Source organism: Typopeltis vanoorti, chromosome 19, assembly GCF_054136105.1.
Source record: "Typopeltis vanoorti isolate ZY-2024b chromosome 19, IOZ_Tvanoo_1.0, whole genome shotgun sequence".
Classification (NCBI taxonomy): Eukaryota; Metazoa; Arthropoda; class Arachnida; order Uropygi; family Thelyphonidae; genus Typopeltis; species Typopeltis vanoorti.
Window position 1 is genome coordinate 26519378 of NC_143567.1, and position 18046 is coordinate 26537423.

Genomic DNA, 18046 nt, shown 5'->3' on the forward strand with positions numbered 1-18046 from the left:
ACGAATCGAATCCATCTGCTCGTTATTTATCGCAGAGAGAGAGAGAGAGAGATAATTGAAGGCTTCGTAGTTATCTTTTGAAATCGTCCTTCTTGTTAGGATCCCTCGATCTAGCAATAACGAAGCAAAAAAAAGGAAGGAGGACAGAATCTCACTAATGAACTAGATAACCTGGCTAATTCCTCTTGAGAAAATTTTCCAATGTTTCGAAGCATTTCATGTGAAATACCGCAATGAAATCACACAAAAAATTCTCCTAAATTTGCTCATGTTCTCGTTTTATAATCGTATAGAGAGAGAGAGAGAGATGAAATAAATGATAAATGAAACACCTGAAAATAAATGATAAATTTCCACTGACTTATCATAATTTTCTCTTTTAAGTTCACTGACTCGTAGAAAAAATTTCTTTTGCTGTAAAAGAAAGCTCTTTTGTTGACAAATTTCTTGCTTTCCGTAACTGCAAGCGACTGTCAAAACATTGCGTGAAATGTAGGGGCTTTTAACCCTTAACCATCTAGTACAATGTGCGCTTGTCAAACTCTGGAACGTCAGACGATAAAGTGTTAGCGAAGTAGTTTTCACACGTCATTATTCTGTTGTGAAAACAGCACAGAGGAAGAGGGAAGAAAGATGAGAAAGAACTGCTTAATACGGTATTAAAATACGTCTTCCGTGGCGATAGTTACTAAGCATCACATTATCGTGCACGATTCCTGTTTCTGCGCGCTTCTTATGATTCTTTGTTCAAACTCTGCCAACACTAATGATCACTTTAAAGCGACGGAGTCTTACACACCATCTGCAAACTCTTATAGTAAACAGAGACGCCATAATGATAGTAGGTGAGTTTCTGGCATCAACAGCGCCAACTTATCACAGCGGAGAAATCTGAAACAATATTCCATTTTAAGCTAAATGGATTTCAAATAAATTATTATTATTATTATTATTATTATTATTATTATTATTATTATTATTATTACAACAATGATGTCTCCATGGAGTCAAAAGACTCATCGCGGGATACCCTACATCATTGATACAATGATTATTTAATCAATACCTATGATACTATTTTTAAAATTCATTTACAGACGAAGCACTCATAACCACCTCTGGTAAAAGTCATCAGTATCAATGCTATAAAACCCCTTTAATAATTTCTGTGCTTCTATCATATCTCCTCTCCTCTCCTACGTCTAGTTTTTGGAGTCCACAGACCCTCTTAGGAAACATTCCACAGACTTACAACAATCTTTGTAACTCGCATCTGGATCCTCTCCACCACTTCATCACAAAGGAATTCAGGTGATCAGATCTATGCTCAATAGTACGTGTAGCCTTATTCATGCCTTATAAAGTGAAACAATAACTTTCCTCTCTCTCTCTCTCTCTCTCTCTCTCTACTTGTTAGTTTGTTCTTCAACAACCATGTAATCTGATGTGCTGTTTTGGCCACTTTTCCAATATGCCCTGTAAAATTAACTTCTCTGTTCACAATCACCCCCCCACCCCAAGTCCCTTGTCTCAACTTCTTGTAGTTCAGTTCCATTAATATAGTACACAGCACAGGATCTGATCCTCCCAAAGTGTATCTATCACTTTACACTTTGCCAAGTTAAACTGAGATCCACGGGAATTATAGCCCATACTGACCGATTTAAGTCATCCTGCAAAATATCTGCATTACCTTCATTGACTATCGCTCTTTCCGATTTTGCTTCGTCAGCACGCAAGTTGATATTTCCTTTCAAATTATTTCCAATATCATTAATGTACAAATTAAACAACAGAAGACCAAATACTGACTCTGAGGTACACCACTGATCACATGCCTTCTCTTGGACTCAACTCCTCCATAAACCGCTGTTTGATATCTGTCCATCAGTCACTCTCTAATCCAAATCACTAGATTTAGATCTATTTCCATTTGCTCCAATTTATGCAACAGGATTCCGTGTGGATTCCTGTGGAATGCCTTTGCAAAGTCGAGCAGTATCACCAAGTAAGGATTTCCTTTATCCAACGCACTGTTACTTTATTATACAGAGTAAGTGAGTTACTAAGGCAAGATCTACCCTTCACAAAACCATGTTGTCTCTTATAAAGTATCATATTTCTGTCCACTCAGCCCTAAATTCTATTCATTAATTTCTCCAAAACCTTAACCACCACTCCAGATATACCGATCGATCTATAATTTGCTACTTCTCTCTTGGAGTCCCCCTTATGCAGTGGAATATTATTTTCCCCTTTCCACTTTTGCATACCATGGCGCTTGGCCGCACAAAGGAAGACTTGGTTTCGATTCTAGTCGGCGACTAGAGGAAATTTTTCTAAGCCTTTTTTCGAACCGGTTCCTGAGTTAGTCGATCTCTGGCATGGGCAAGCGGGTTTTTCCTCCCGGAAACTCGGGTTTTTCATCGTGTAAACTCAAGAAAATCGACCGTAGAACCCACGTTATTTCAGACATTAAATATATTGTGTTAGGGTTAGGGACCAAGAGATGGCGGCACATTTGAGCCGTCTCTCTTCACTGTGTATCGCTTAATTAGTGATAGCCTTGGGCCATCTATCTCTGATTGGTACCAGTGGAGATTGAACTGCCCACTCAGTCTCCAAAAGTTAGATAGCGCTAAATGGCCTCGTCTACTCCCGTATACGGGAATAAAAAGGCGTTAGCTGATTTTTTTTCCTTTCCACTCAATTGGTACTTTACCTGAACTGAGGCTTAAATTATACAGCTTGGTCACAGGAGGTGCTAATTCTCTTGCACATTCTCGTAACATATGGCCCGATATGCCACCTAACCCAATGGCCGTGTTAGCATTAAGGTTCTGTAACATACTAAGTACCACCTGTATTTCTTCTGTCTCTAGATTATCATCAGTCAGTGACGCATTTGGCACTGTAATATCACAACCAAGATGGTACACTTTTGCAAAGTGATTACTAAGAAACTCAAGTATTTGATTTGCTTCTTTAACTTCCCTGTCCTCAACACTTTTTAAAGTCATCCTTGAATAATTATTCCTTCTTTTACTTGCCACATAACGAAAGAACACCTTGGGATTTCTTTTGGACTCATCAGCTAGCTTCTTCTCATAATAGCTTTGACCTTCCTTACTATACAGGTCACCCTCTTGGCCTGTCCTGTACCTTGTACCGCTCATGGGTATGCTCATTACCTTTTCGTTCTACTTCCTCCACAAACCTTTCCTTTATCTGCAACTCCTGCTTAATAATACTATTCATCCATCTCACTCTTACTTGATTTCTCTGTCTAACTCTGGGTATATAGTCTGATACCACTTTCCTTAAACACTCTTTGACAATCTCCCCCTTCAAATTGTTATGCCATACTTCTCAGCTTGTCATAATCACCAGCCTTGTAATTCCACATACACCCCTTCTTAACAAATATTCAGTATTTATTACAATCTTCCAGGTCAAAACCACATGGCCTCTTTCCCCAAGTGGAAAGCGATGACCAGATCTAACACTCTCGGATATTATATTTAATTATATTAATTAATTAATAGAGAGATAAATTAGAAATAATAATAAAAATATTTTTAAATAAATGACATTTTTTTATGAAAAAAAATAATTTAAAAACATAAATAATACATTTAAATGATAAATAATTCAAAAATAACTTAAATGATAAAAACTAAAATAAAAACAAATAAAGAACAAGAAAAATTAAAATAAAATGAATAAATATGAAATGATAATAAAAAACAAAGTAAAAAGAAACGCAAAATTAACCGAAAAATACAATTTAAATTAAATTAAAATTAAAATAAAACAAAAAATTTAATTTCAAATGAAATAGAAGAAAAATACTAAAATTGTATAAAAGTAAATTAAATTTTAAAATAGGCTCTTGTATAATCTCGTGGCCAGCATAACGCTAGGTATGCCGAAGAAAGAATAAAGATGTTAGATTCTGTTTTTATAGTTACCGACTAGAAGACATTTGATAGCCTGTTATCCAGTCTCTTTCACAATTAGTCAATCTTAGGTGCAGGTATGCCGTTGGAATGCATTCCGTTTCGAAGGTGGAAAGAAAAAGACCGACTACCTACCGATTTTCCAAATAAACTAAAATTAGAATTTTTGAAATAAAAATTATAATAAAATGGACATGAAATATAATAAATGCGAAATAAAAAAGAAGATAATTAAAAATAAATTTAATAGAATTACTCTATTAGCAGTTTTGATCGTAGGATACCAAAGAGTAAACTTGAGAAATAATTTCTGTATTGTGGCCTTCCTGGTGAGAATAAAAGCCTCCTAAGGGGAAACCCTTTTTTAGTTTTCAATTACACCAGCTGCAGTAAAAATCTGACCTATTTGCCCGCGTGAAGGGAGGAAGTATAAATCGTTACTTAAGTGCCACTGGACTTCAGGGATCCTTAAGACGGATAGTCCTTGAACAGCGTTTCTTCACGCGTCTCTGTGGTACAATCAGATTATCCAACGATGAAGTTGCTCGGAAGGCCCGCTTTTATCGGAGGAGTGAAAGAGACAAAGTACTGGTGAGGATTCCTCGGGGGGGGGGGGGAGTGGAGTACTCTCCACCTCTCATTTTCGGTTAAAGTTTTGGAAGTGGGTTTTGGTTATCCAGGTGAACCTGGAGATACTCGTTTCGGATCACTTAAAGATTGTTTAATACAACTTGTGTTTTATTCTCACGGGTATGCTTAATAGTGCTATCCAACGTCTAATAAAAATCGCGTTGTGTTATTATATCGTAAATTACCGTAAAAAAGGAAAAAACGATGAACTTGTAAAATGAAATCAAAAATAAAGGCAAGTTAAAATGACTAAAGAATAATAAATTTGTTTAGAAATTTTATATACAATTAATTGCAGTCCCACTTCTTTGAAATAAAACAAAATCAACATCAAATACACTCACGAGACAAAACATTATAACTACCTACCTAACAGCGGGTGGTCCCTTTATAATTTGCAACAATAATTATAATTATTATTTTTAAGACATGACATTATTATTATTATTATTATTAATAGTAGTAGTAGTAGTAAACTTATCCTGAGATAAGCTTACTAAAAAGCTTCGAGGATGCAAGCTGAGACATTACATCTCAACCAAGATCAACGCAAAGAAAAACAATCCATTTATTACATTTAAGTGCTGTAGTTCTTTCTTACTTAATATTTCCCTCTTTTACCTTTACGGTGTCGAGGGTTTCTATTCCTTATAACCGCAGCCGTTATACGAAGATAAGGTGGTTATCCCTATGCCTCCTGGGATATCCTATGTCTGTAGAAGTGTTATATTCTCAAGGCCGGCTTGCCCGTTTGTGGGAGGAAAAAACCTGAGATAAACGGGGGAGAGAAACCCGGTAGTCCACCCCCAAGAGCGTCTAACATGGTTATACCCGAGAAAGATCCCAAGCTCCTCACGTCAGCGATGGGAATCGAACCTAGAACACTCCTGCCCCAGGCATATGGTTGCGAAGCGCGTAGCCACTCGGTCAACCGCGTGAACTAAACGCTGTAGTTACAGCGCTTAAATACATTAAAGCAAAAATGTAAATATAATTTATTGTTATTGTATAAATACTGTAAAAATGTAATCCTGAAAAAAAAGGAAAATTTGTATGAATTTCATTGTTTAAAAAAAATACGGAACAATATGTTTTGTTAAGCCTTAATATATAATCGTAATTTTAATATTACAAATTATTGAATTGGGACAGAGAGAAGCACCCTCTCTCCTGGCTGCCTGTCCTAGCTAACATTGCTCCACCCCACATACGGAGAAGACAAGCCTCGATTAAAGAATTTAATAAAGCAATGAACAACCCACCCCTGCACCAGACTCTCATCAATCCACCTGGTCTTCGCCTAAAATCTAGAAAACCTCTCTGGTCCATGGACGAACTCTCTTCAGCTATCCTGCCATCAATACCTGGCACGTGGAGAAAATACTGGTCCAGCGTCTCCCAACAAACGGCTTCCTGGTAGAAGATCCCTGTGCTCTGCAGTCTGGGTTTGCTCTTCCTAGGAAGATTTGGTCATCAGTCAACAGGATCAGAACTAACCAGGGCTGATGTGGCTACCTACTACATAAATGGGGGCTGTTAGACCACCCTCACTGTGATTGTTCTCCCGTGTCTCAGACGATTACTCATATTGTGAACGACTGCCCAAGGCGAAAATTTCACGGTGGTGGCCTACAGGACATCCACAAGATGACGAATGAGGCCTTGGATTGTCTTTCCAGACAGGACATTGATCTGTAGTTGTAATTACTTTTGCTTTTTTTAAAAAAAGGAAGACTTGGAAAGCAGTTTGTGCCTTTTATGTAATGAACTTTTACATATTAAGATTTTCATCACTTGTTTCTGGATATTGTGATTGTACATTTCACTTGCCAGTTTCACAAAGCCATATGCGTAAATAAATAAATAAATAAATTGAATTTTTTAATTATTATTATTATTATTATTATTATTATCATCATCATCATCATCATCTTGTGGCAAGTAAAAGAAAGAGTGACTACAGTATAATGATTTTGAAGACGGTAGGGAAGTGACCGAATCTGACGAACTAATTTTGTATTATTGAGTAGTAATTTGCAAGAGCGCATCATTCAGGTGCTGATATTACAGTAATAGATATGGCAGGGATTAATATGGATGTAAGGATAGAGTAACGATGGTAAGGATTTGCCATTTTAATGTGGCAAAAGTAAGGTCATGCATTTTGGAGTGAAAAGATTACCAGCTGTGTACCAGATTGATGGAACTGTACTCCAGGAATTTGATGAAGCCAGGGATTTGGGAGTGTTAGTGAAGATAATAAGATTATCTTGCTATCTTCAATGCATACAAAAGATAATAAGATTATTATTCCACTTGAAAAGTCCCCATCTAGATTATTGCGGATATTTCTGGTCGCCTGGGTTTTTTTGAGATGTGGATGAGTTGCAGTGGATTCAGAGGCGAGTAACTTAGATGGTGACAGGACTGTGTGATGCTCTTTATGAGGAAAGATTAAAGATTTATGGGTTACATAAGCTGCTTTTTCGGCGGATAAGGGGTAATATGATAGAGACATATAAGTCGGGTATAGGATTGATGTGGAGGAAATATTTCAGTACATGAATGTGAAGAAAACAAGAGGTCATCCATGGAAATTGAGTAAGAATGTGGTTAGTATGGGAGTGAGGACTACTATAGATTATGTGTGGCTTCTTGGTGAATGATTTCAAGGCGAAATATGACATATATTTCCGTATTAATAACTGTTGATTAATATTTTTAAAATGAACCTCCCGCGATAAGTTCGAAACGTGTGGAAAGGTAACTGACAATTTTCATACTGAAAGTACATGTTACCCATAGCAACAGTAAAAGTATGACGTCATATCCTTTTTCAAACAAAAAACCGATAATATAGAGACTCCGTCATTGTATGTTAAATTATATGGAATACTAGAGAAATACAAGCAACAGAGTTTGTGCAGACTGTTGAGTATTACTTTAATTTTACTGCTTTCTTCTTTCAAGATTTAAGATTATGGTCTAAATCCTGAAAGAAGAAGAAATCTCATACGGTTATTGTTTTCGGAGCACTTATATATTTTTTTCTAGTAGATTTATATTTAATTATTTTTAGTCTTCTATCTTCGTTGTATGCGTTCTCTCTTTCCAATTTTTTAGATATTCGTTTTATTCGATCGTTTATTACATCGATTTGCAATTCTATTTTTATTTTATCATTCTTGAACATTCTTTAACTGCTCTGAGAAATTTCATTTTGGCTGCTTGTATTCTACTTGCATCCTTCTTTCTTTCTCTGTCCAATATTTAACCGTATAATATATAATATAATATTTATTGTTGGTATTGCCATAACCTTATAAAATTTTAATTATGTTTCCTTTCGCCATTTATATTTATTGTTACCAGAAATTGCTATAAAAAGACGTAATTTAGCATCTGCATTATTATTTACAAATAAAAAAAAAAATAAGGACTGGCTTGAAGGGGCGAAGCAAGAATGCTTTTCATCTTCCCCGTTATCTGTAGAGGACAGTGTAGGTATAAGGTGTTATTGAGCTATTAAAGCTCTGATCATGGCCGGAGGGTAACAGCAATAGCCGAGCCTCAGTTAGAACTTCATTAGCTAAGCATTGCCATCCATTACCGTCCAAGGGTATTGGATTGAATGAATCAATCGACTATGTAAGTAAAGGTTCAATCTCAAAAATATCGGACGATCTCTAGGCCACTCATTCGTGGGCGAAAGACCGTCCAAATCTCAGCGTTGGTTCTACTCAGTGAAACTCGATTACCGAGCAGAACCGCTCAAATTCCGAGGAAAATAATTCACCGACAAAGCCCCTCAGCGGGCCGTGCCGGAGAACACCTTCCCCGGAGACTCAAAGTGCTCCCTTAAGGCAAAAACCTTAAGAGAGCGAACTCAAAAACTCGTCGCCCAAGTGGGTAAGAGCAACAGCCGAACCTCAGTTAAACTTCATTGGTACAGCTTTGCGTTGCTATCCATCACCCCCAAGGGCATTAATGAATCAATCACCGACTATGTAAGTAAAGGTGAAATCTCAAAAATACGGACGATCTCTAGGCCACTCCATAGTGGGCGAAAGACCGTCCTAATCTCAGCGTTGGTTTCACTCAGTGACGGGCTCCCCGACCACTGAGCAGAACCGCTCAAATTCCGAGGAAAATAATTCACCGACAAAGCCCCTCAGCGGGCCGTGCCGGAGAACACCTTCCCCGGAGACTCAAAGTGCTCCCTTAAGGCAAAAACCCTAAGAGAGCGAACTCAAAAACTCGTCGCCCAAGGGGATAAGAGCAACAGCCGAACCTCAGTTAAACTTCATTGGTACAGCTTTGCGTTGCTATCCATCACCCCCAAGGGCATTAATGAATCAATCACCGACTATGTAAGTAAAGGTGAAATCTCAAAAATACGGACGATCTCTAGGCCACTCCATAGTGGGCGAAAGACCGTCCTAATCTCAGCGTTGGTTCCACTCAGTGACGGGCTCCCCGACCACTGAGCAGAACCGCTCAAATTCCAAGGAAAATAATTCACCGACAAAGCCCCTCAGCGGGCCGTGCCGGAGAACACCTTCCCCGGAGACTCAAAGTGCTCCCTTAAGGCAAAAACCTTAAGAGAGCGAACTCAAAAACTCATCGCCCAAGTGGGTAAGAGCAACAGCCGAACCTCAGTTAAACTTCATTGGTACAGCTTTGCGTTGCTATCCATCACCCCCAAGGGCATTAATGAATCAATCACCGTAATGTGTAAGTAAAGGTGATATCTCAAAAATATCGGACGATCTCTAGGCCACTCCATAGTGGGCGAAAGACCGTCCAAATCTCAGCGTTGGTTCTACTCAGTGAAACTCGAGTACCGAGCAGAACCGCTCATTCCGAAGAAAATAATTCACCGGCACGTACCCCTCAGCGGGCCGCGACGGAGAACACTTTCCCCGGTAACTCAAAGTGCTCCCTTAGGTCAAAACCTAAGAGAGCGAACTCATTTACCCAGGATAACAGCAACAGCCGAACCTCAGTTAAACTTCATTGGTTCAGCATTGCCATCCGTTACCCTATATGGGCATCTCATATAAAATCAATCACCGACTATGTAAGTAAAGGTGAAATCTCAAAAATACGGACGATCTCTAGGCCACTCCATAGTGGGCGAAAGACCGTCCTAATCTCAGCGTTGGTTCCACTCAGTGACGGGCTCCCCGACCACTGAGCAGAACCGCTCAAATTCCGAGGAAAATAATTCACCGACAAAGCCCCTCAGCGGGCCGTGCCGGAGAACACCCTCCCCGGAGACTCAAAGTGCTCCCTTAAGGCAAAAACCCCAAGAGAGCGAACTCAAAAACTCATCGCCCAAGTGGGTAAGAGCAACAGCCGAACCTCAGTTAAACTTCAATGGTACAGCTTTGCGTTGCTATCCATCACCCCCAAGGGCATTAATGAACCAATCGACCGCATCTCACGGTCGATTCATTTCCATTTACAACATTTACAACAAGCATTATATTCATTATTGTAAATACGTTATTTATTCTACGATTAGGTTTCTGATTACTATTTTAGTTTATGCGGAAATTTTTTTCCCGAATGGCATAGTTTTAGATGAAATTGGTAATTTATATCCAGTATTTAATTAAAATAAATAATAAACAAACATTTGAAAGTTCTGCCTGATATTTGTATGTTTCTTGATTATTTGCAAGTCAATTGTATAGTTTTATGTATAAAAAACATATATTCGTTGTAATTATATTTTATTATTATTTTTAAATTTCTATTATCTTTTAATGTGAAATGGATATGTGGTTATCCTACTTTTTCGCCCTAAATATGGCAATATTTTCTATTTTTCTTTTTTGGTTGGAGGGAGGTAACGATCTCTTTGTACATGTTAACTAATATGAGAGAAGGAATCAGGTTTGGCTATGGATTGTGTAATAAATGATTCTCTATTGCATCTCTTCACGAGTAGAGCATTTAGGATCTGTTGATATACTGGGAGAAATTCACCGTCTAGATGAAAAGGTGGAAATAGATGCACTGAAGAATATAAAGAAGTCGATTTTAGACTTGGAAGAAGCCACTTAATATACAAGCAGTGAAAGGTATGTTAATAAATAATACAAAACTAATCTCGTGATAAAAAAAACTGTTCACCTTTCAGATTAGACTTTTAAAAGCATGTTTTTATTCGGGAAATTTAAAAGAACTTTAAGATGTTTTGGTAGATCGCAGTTGATCGAATTTCACAGATCAACCTGAGCTGACTCAGAATAATTAACTTCTGATGAAAATCCTAATTCAGGTGAGCTCAACAGCACAAATCTTGATAATAGAACTAGGTTGAAAATCAATAATTCATTATTTAGTGTGTTTCGTAGATCTCACACTGGTGGCGCTGCTAGCAGTATGCATAGAATTTACGAGTATTTCATCTCCTAGATACGTGGCTGAAAATTAGACAATTTTATAGTCTCAACACGTTTTTTTTTTCCCTTTTTTTTTTAAATCCCAGTGTCCCTTGCGTTCAGTTATATAGAGTTTAGCTAGGTTTAAGTTTTCTATATGCGAATTCTTTGGTTTCACTGTCGTCCCTAATGGGCGAATAGTTTTCCGCTAAACAGAGTTACTCAACTCTTTTAAGGTGCCCTCCCCCCTCCCCCTAATATAATTTATCTTCTGGACGTTGACAAGTGTTCAAGTTTGAGAGTAATCGCCTGTTCTGTCTTTCCACTTTGCACCTAGCGAGATTGTTGTCCCCGCATTCCGGAACTCATCGGTAATTTCGAGTGCTTTCCCCATCCCATTGTTCGCTACATTTTTATGTTCAATTCAAGCAAGACTTCTGCATTTTACGCTGCGCTTATTCGAGAACTTCCATTTATTGCGCGCTGAGCAAATAGAGAAGAATTATCTGCCTGCGCTACCTTCGCTATTACGACTCAGAGGGGAATTTGCAAGTTTGTTCAAGCAGAAATCTGCTATTATTTGACTTTGCAGAATGACCTCTCTCTCTCTCTCTCTCTCTCTCTCTCTCTCTCTCTCTCTCTCTCTCTCTCTCTCTCTCTCTCTCTCTCTCTTCCTGTTCTGAGGTCGTTGAGTCTTTTTATGCCCCGTCTCATTTCTATTCCATTCACTTTATGTTCTTTCTAACATTCATTCATTTCACTTTTTTCTTTATCCTCTTATCTTTTATTTCATTATTCTTTTTTTTCCTCTCCTTTTTTCTTTTCTTCTGTTTCCTTTTATTATCTTTTTTCCCTCTTTTAATTTCTCTCTTCGTATCTTATTTTTTCCTTGCCTGCTTTTAATATTTCTATTACATTATTTTGTTCTCTTTTTTTTTATCCTTTGCTATGACTATCCTGCTTTTCATTTTCGATTTCTATTTTGTTGTTTTATAACCAATCGTGTTTACAACCTATTTTTCTTTCCCATCAATTTCATCTCTTGTAGAAGCAAAAAAAAAAAAAAAAGACAGAAACTGTTGTGAAACAGACAAAACGGTATGAAAACACTAACAACGTAGGCATCTGCTTGGCTGAGTAGTTAGCACGTCCGTTCTACAAGCTAACAACTTTACAGTTTCATGATGTAGTTTTTGATCCTCCTTCTTTTCTAAATTTCTCCCGTTGTGGGCATTTTTTGGTCTTCATCATCATCATCATCTTCTTCATCTTCTTCATCTCATTGCATCTACTTCTTCATTATTACCATTTCTTCTTCTTCATTATCATCATCTTCTTCTTCTTCCTCTTTCCTCCCATTGCAACTAATGAATTGTTTTTGGCTTCATATAGCTAGATATTAATCAGGTCAAGAGCTCGAGGAATTTTATGGACTTTTTTTACAGACTGGGTTAATCTGTTTGCGGTGAATGGAATAATGTGCCTCATTTTGGCTAAAAGGAACAAATAAATTGAGAGATCAGAAGCAATTGTTAAATTCAATCCTCTAGCCTCATAGTGTAAGCTGTCTCGGCCATTTTAAAGAGCAATTATTTTTTCTTAGTAGTTATGAAAGTATAATGTCTTTATAAATGTGATCGACGTAAAACCATCTCTTAGAGAATGAGAAATTTAACGTCATATTTAAGTGATATTCTAAAGATATTCAACATAAAATTATGCCCTACTTCCTGCATCAGTTTAAATTGACAGTTCTGATGATATGAGAAAGTGCGTGTGCCGTGTAGATGGCATCAGTGGTACGACTAGCATCAGATATAATGTACAGAGAAATATAAGAAAAAAATACTGATATCAATGTTAACATTATTAAGAAAAAGTGACATTTCTCAGATTGTATGTATTTGTCCGATGTCAGCTAAATAAAAAATGAAAATAATTCATATATTTACACTATTTCAGCGAAGTAATGCTTGGATTTTTTGAAAATACTTCTAAGCGCACTGAACTTCATAATTTTTCTGCCATATTTGTTTATTTCGACCCGACTCCAAACCATCCATTTATTTAACTCAAAAATAAACCAAGAAGCACTACCATTTGTGTTTAATTTTTTTTTTAATTTTTGAGTATAGTATTTGAGTATTTTAGAAGTATATAAAAATAAAATCGAATAGCAAGCGCCTTGTCAAATTTTGCGATTTATCAAAAAACACTTCGATGGACTGCATTTTATCTTAGGGAAAATAGTTTTCAGGCTGCATAAAATGGATTTAAATGGCCACATGCAGCCCTTTGGTTGCTAAACTGTGGCACCATGAAACTGTTTGTCCCAATTTATCGATCTCAGCATCGCTGAAAGAATGCTGGTAAAAGAACAAATTTGCTATTCAAATCACCGAAAATCTAAAGAGCTGCGCCTTCAGCCAGACACTGCATAATCCTGTCTGTCGTTGTAATTCGAGTCTTACACTGATCATTAACCATCAGGAAGGCTGAAAGAAAGTTCCTACAAAGGGGATGAAGACCGTAGAAGAAAATGGTGATTTTTTTGTTTTATCATTGCTCCGTCAAAAATTATTAATTATAATTATTTAAAACAGCAAGTGTTAATTATTAGTAATGATTAGCGTTAATTATCTTAACTAATATAGTTAATAAAGTGGATCCTTAAAGTGATTAAATGAAGATTTCTCATATGATTTGCTTATTGTTTAGCTTGGATTTCTTGCAAATGAAAATGATTCGTGCATTGAAAAATAATTATATTTTTTAAAAAAGTGTGAAACCTGTGAATATATTGTAAAATAGTAATTCGTTTAGGCGTGAAACCAGCGAGTTATCATAACATTTGAATCTCACACTTGCCTGCATCACGCTAAATGTATGCAGTGAAGCCACGTTTACAGGGTACATTTCGTTACGAATTGGATTACACACCACAGAAGTCAATATTATTCAACTTCTGCGTCTTTGTGCAATTGAATTATCATTCCCTTGTCGAATAGCATGCCGTTTTCGTTTTCGTAATTCGATGTCGTTTTCCTAATAACAACGACAATACAGTGAGGCTGTGTTTGTTATTCCTACACGATATTAGATGACACTTTTTTTCGTGAAGAAGGTAAAAAGTTTTGCCTTCAGCAAATTGAGTTATCTCATTGCGGTTCCTTATAATAATTATGATGCACCAGATCCGAACGAATACATATCGCCAGTTTTGCAGAACAATGGACGAGATGGTTTGATTACAACTAAGCGAAGCAAGAAAAATCGCTTCCATATACATTTATTCTCATATTCTCGCGAATTCCTAATAACCAAAAAAAAAAAAAAACTATTTTTCTCGATCTTACTATAAATGACATTACTCAGGAATACGACGAATAATCCTATTACTCGATTTCTACGTTCTCATGTCGAATATGGATGAGAAAGCGAAGAAGATGATGATTAAACTCTTATAGAATAATGACGAAATATAGAGGAATAGGATAATAATCCCATATGAAATATGGATGAGGAAGGGAGGAATAGGCCGATTAATCTCATGTAGAATATGGATGAGGAAGAGGAGGAATACTGATATCATGAATAAAATGATTAATCTCATGTTGAACATGGATGAAAAAGTGAGGATTGGGATGATTAATCTGGTCCACATGGATTTGGGGGTGAAGGATAGGATAACTAATGCAGTATAGGATGAAAACGTGAGGAATAGGATAACTAATCTCATTCGAAATATGGATTAGGAAACGAGGAATAAGGATACTTAAATATAAAGAGCCAAGAGGCTTCATTTCGTCGATATAAACATTATTTAAATTAAGGGGATATTAAATCCCACATTGTTTAAAACCGAATAAGAAACTCAAAGATTGGAATCAGAGAGTTTCTTGCCGAATATAGTAAACTATAAAGTATCGGCGACCACTAGCGTGAGCTAATGCAAGTAGTCCTAGTACGTAGTACAATCTCAGGCAACTCGTTTCAAAGGTGGGGAAAGTTCTGATCGGTAATCTTGGTATTTTCCGTAATGTTGTAAAAACACATTTCCTAGGAAATGTATGCTGTATCGGTTGCACCTGTTTGACAACTCGTATAGCAGAGTATATAAGTTCTTTTCGCTATACCCTTTGATATCTATTTGGTCTAGCTACTCACTGATGAAGCCTCAAAAAAGGTTGAAATCGGTCTGGGTAGTGATCTCCCACCATAATGTAATAACAGCATACATTTCCTAGGAAATGTGTTTTTACATTATGGAAAATACCAAGATTAGCGATCAGAACTTTCTCCACCTTTGCAACGAGTTGCCTGAGATTGTACTACGTATTAGGACTACTTGCATTAGCTCACGCTAGTGGTCGCCGATACTTTATAGTTTACTATATTCGGCAAGAAACTCTCTGATTCCAATCTTTGAGTTTCTTATTCGGTTTTAAAGCAATGTGGGATTTAATATCCCCTTAATTTGAATAATGAGGAATAAGGAGATTAATGTGAGGTAGAATATGAATGAAAGAGGAGGATTAATCATGTCATTAATAGGATGATTAATCTCGTTTTCATGTAGAACATGGATGATAAAGTAAGGAATAGGAAGATTAATTTTATGCAGATAGATTTAGAAGTCAGGAATAGGATAATTGATTTATGGTAATCTATGGATGAGAAATTGAGGAATAGGTTAACTAATCTCATGTGAAATATGGATTAGGAAGGATGAGAAGGTCAGGAACAGGATGATGAATCTCGTGTAGAATATGGATGAGAACGCAAGGAATAGGATGATTATCTAATTTAGAATATAGATAAGAAAGATGATTATTATATCATTATGGGGTTATGCGAAGGAAAATAAAAAGAAAACAGATGAAGAAGATGAAAATAAAATAGATGAGGATGAAAAGAGAGCGCCTTCCAAATTTGAAATTATAAAATTTAATTAATATTCAAACAAATTTACAGGAAATTCGATTAGAAGAATCTGATGAATAATTATATGTCGAAAACAATTTAATAGAACATGGTAAGAACTAATGGATTCCTTAAAGTTTAAGGAAATATCTCAAAAACAGTTCTGTGTCACTTAAGGAGTCGCTTGCAACACTTAAATAAACATTACGAAACCATCTGGCGTTCTATCGAGGGTTTCCAAGCATCCGCCTTCGTATCCTTGGATATCTTACCATTAAGTGAATGAATGTTTTTCTTTTATTGATTTCCAATAGCAAATACTCCCAGAAGACCTTTGAGTAGATGGCATTGAGAAGTAGAAAATCGAAACTTCCCTATCAAGTTGCTCATCGACATTTCATCAGGATGTTCGGTGCTCTAAAAAAAAAAAATGAATGAAAAATAAAGTTGATGAACCTTTTTATAATGTTACGATGCATATAATCGAATTATGTCTGTTCATCAAGTATGAATCATGTTCGACTTTTTGCCGTTCAGTAAAATACTTATATTTGCACTATCGGTACGTTGGTTTTGGGTATATTTATATATAGTGTATATAATACTGTGTATTGTTTATACCCATTTTGAGATAATTGGAAATTGAGGAAATAAGCTGCATGTTCCGAAAGCAATTTTACATGAAAGAAGACACCATTTTATTTCATGTATAGACTTATTATATAATGGAAATATATGAAAACTAGTACCAACATTGCAATGCTGACTAATGATATTCAGATGAAATTTTAAAATCTTAATGGGGAGAGATAGGAAATGAATGAGTTGGGATGAAAATGAGTTCAGAAAGCAGGAGATCAAATGGCGAAGAGAAGGTACTACATGAAAGTACAACGATAGCATAAGTTCTGAAAAGAAAAATAAAACAAATTCGTGAATATTAAGAGAGATGAATAGAATAATCTCCATTATAGAACAAAATGGATAGCAAACTGATAAAAACAGCTGAGAGAAACTGTTTTGTTCAAGGTGTTTAATCACTGGCCCTTCGAAGACATCGTGTTAAATATCTGATCTTTTATATTATTGATTTCCTATAAAACACTCACCATTCTAGTTGCTACTGCCCAATGGTTCCAGAGACAGACAATGTCCTTCTAGATATCGACCAAGTGTCCTGTGCTAGGCCATTACTGGTTCGTGTATCTGCATGTGTCATCTTCGCTGTTATTATCGGGAACAGGAACATCCGGATGGAACTCGGAGAGAGAGATCATTGTGAAGTCATTACAAAGCTGAATAATGGATCACACTTTGGCTATTCAAAGAGAACATTCGCCGCATCTCGAACTGTTTTATTTATCATTAACGTTGTAACTAATAACCAGAATCGAATTTCAGTAATTTGCGTAAAACTTCAACTCCAGATTTCGTTAATTTATAATTTAAAAGATGAAAATTTGTATTGGAAAAGCCTCACAAGAAATATTAATATTTATAATTCATTTATTACCTGTGGGACTTTCTTTTCGTTCAGTATTTCTTTCCTTCGTTTTCTAAACTTTTATTCGCCTTCTAATATGTCTTGTTTTTCACTTTTTATTTTACTTATTAATGCATAACATTCTCTCCCACTTTCTTTCTTTTTCACTCTGTCTCCCCCTTCTTTTGTATCTCAGTTGTTTACCTATCAATACCTGTCATTCCCCCCGTCTGTCTCTCTTGCTCTGTTTCCTCTTTTCTTTGGTTTCTCAGCTGTGTGTCAGTGCTGCGTTCTTTTTTTTTCTCACTCACCCTCTCTTTCTTTAAGGTTTTTTTATTTATCTTTAGCCTACTTATCACCACATTTGTTTTTTTTTTCTCACCTTTTGTTTCTGAGCTGTCTATCATCACTTCTCTCTCTCAACCTGCTTTTGTTTTTGTTTCCAAACTATCTGACAATACCCCCCCCCTCTCTCTCTCTTTCTCTCCAGCTATGGATGAGATATGAGTGTTCTCAGTTGAGCTCCTGCTCCATACAATATCCCTTGACGTATGTTCTGAAAGCAACACACACATCCATACTGATGTGAAATATAAGAATATTTGATCGATGTGCGTTCTTCTATTCTGTCAGTTGCAAGCAACTTTTCACCAGGGTTG

At 36.5% G+C, this 18046-nt stretch overlaps 1 protein-coding gene across 1 annotated transcript in view; it reads left to right on the forward strand.

Annotated features, from left to right (window-relative positions):
• Positions 1-18046, forward strand: part of LOC150095931 (uncharacterized) — a 164809-nt gene that overhangs the window by 79355 nt on the left and 67408 nt on the right. Inside the window, exon 3 of the mRNA XM_090409356.1 lies at positions 10546-10678. The gene's annotated coding sequence lies outside the window, so the exon portion shown is untranslated. The remainder of the gene's footprint in view (positions 1-10545; positions 10679-18046) is intronic.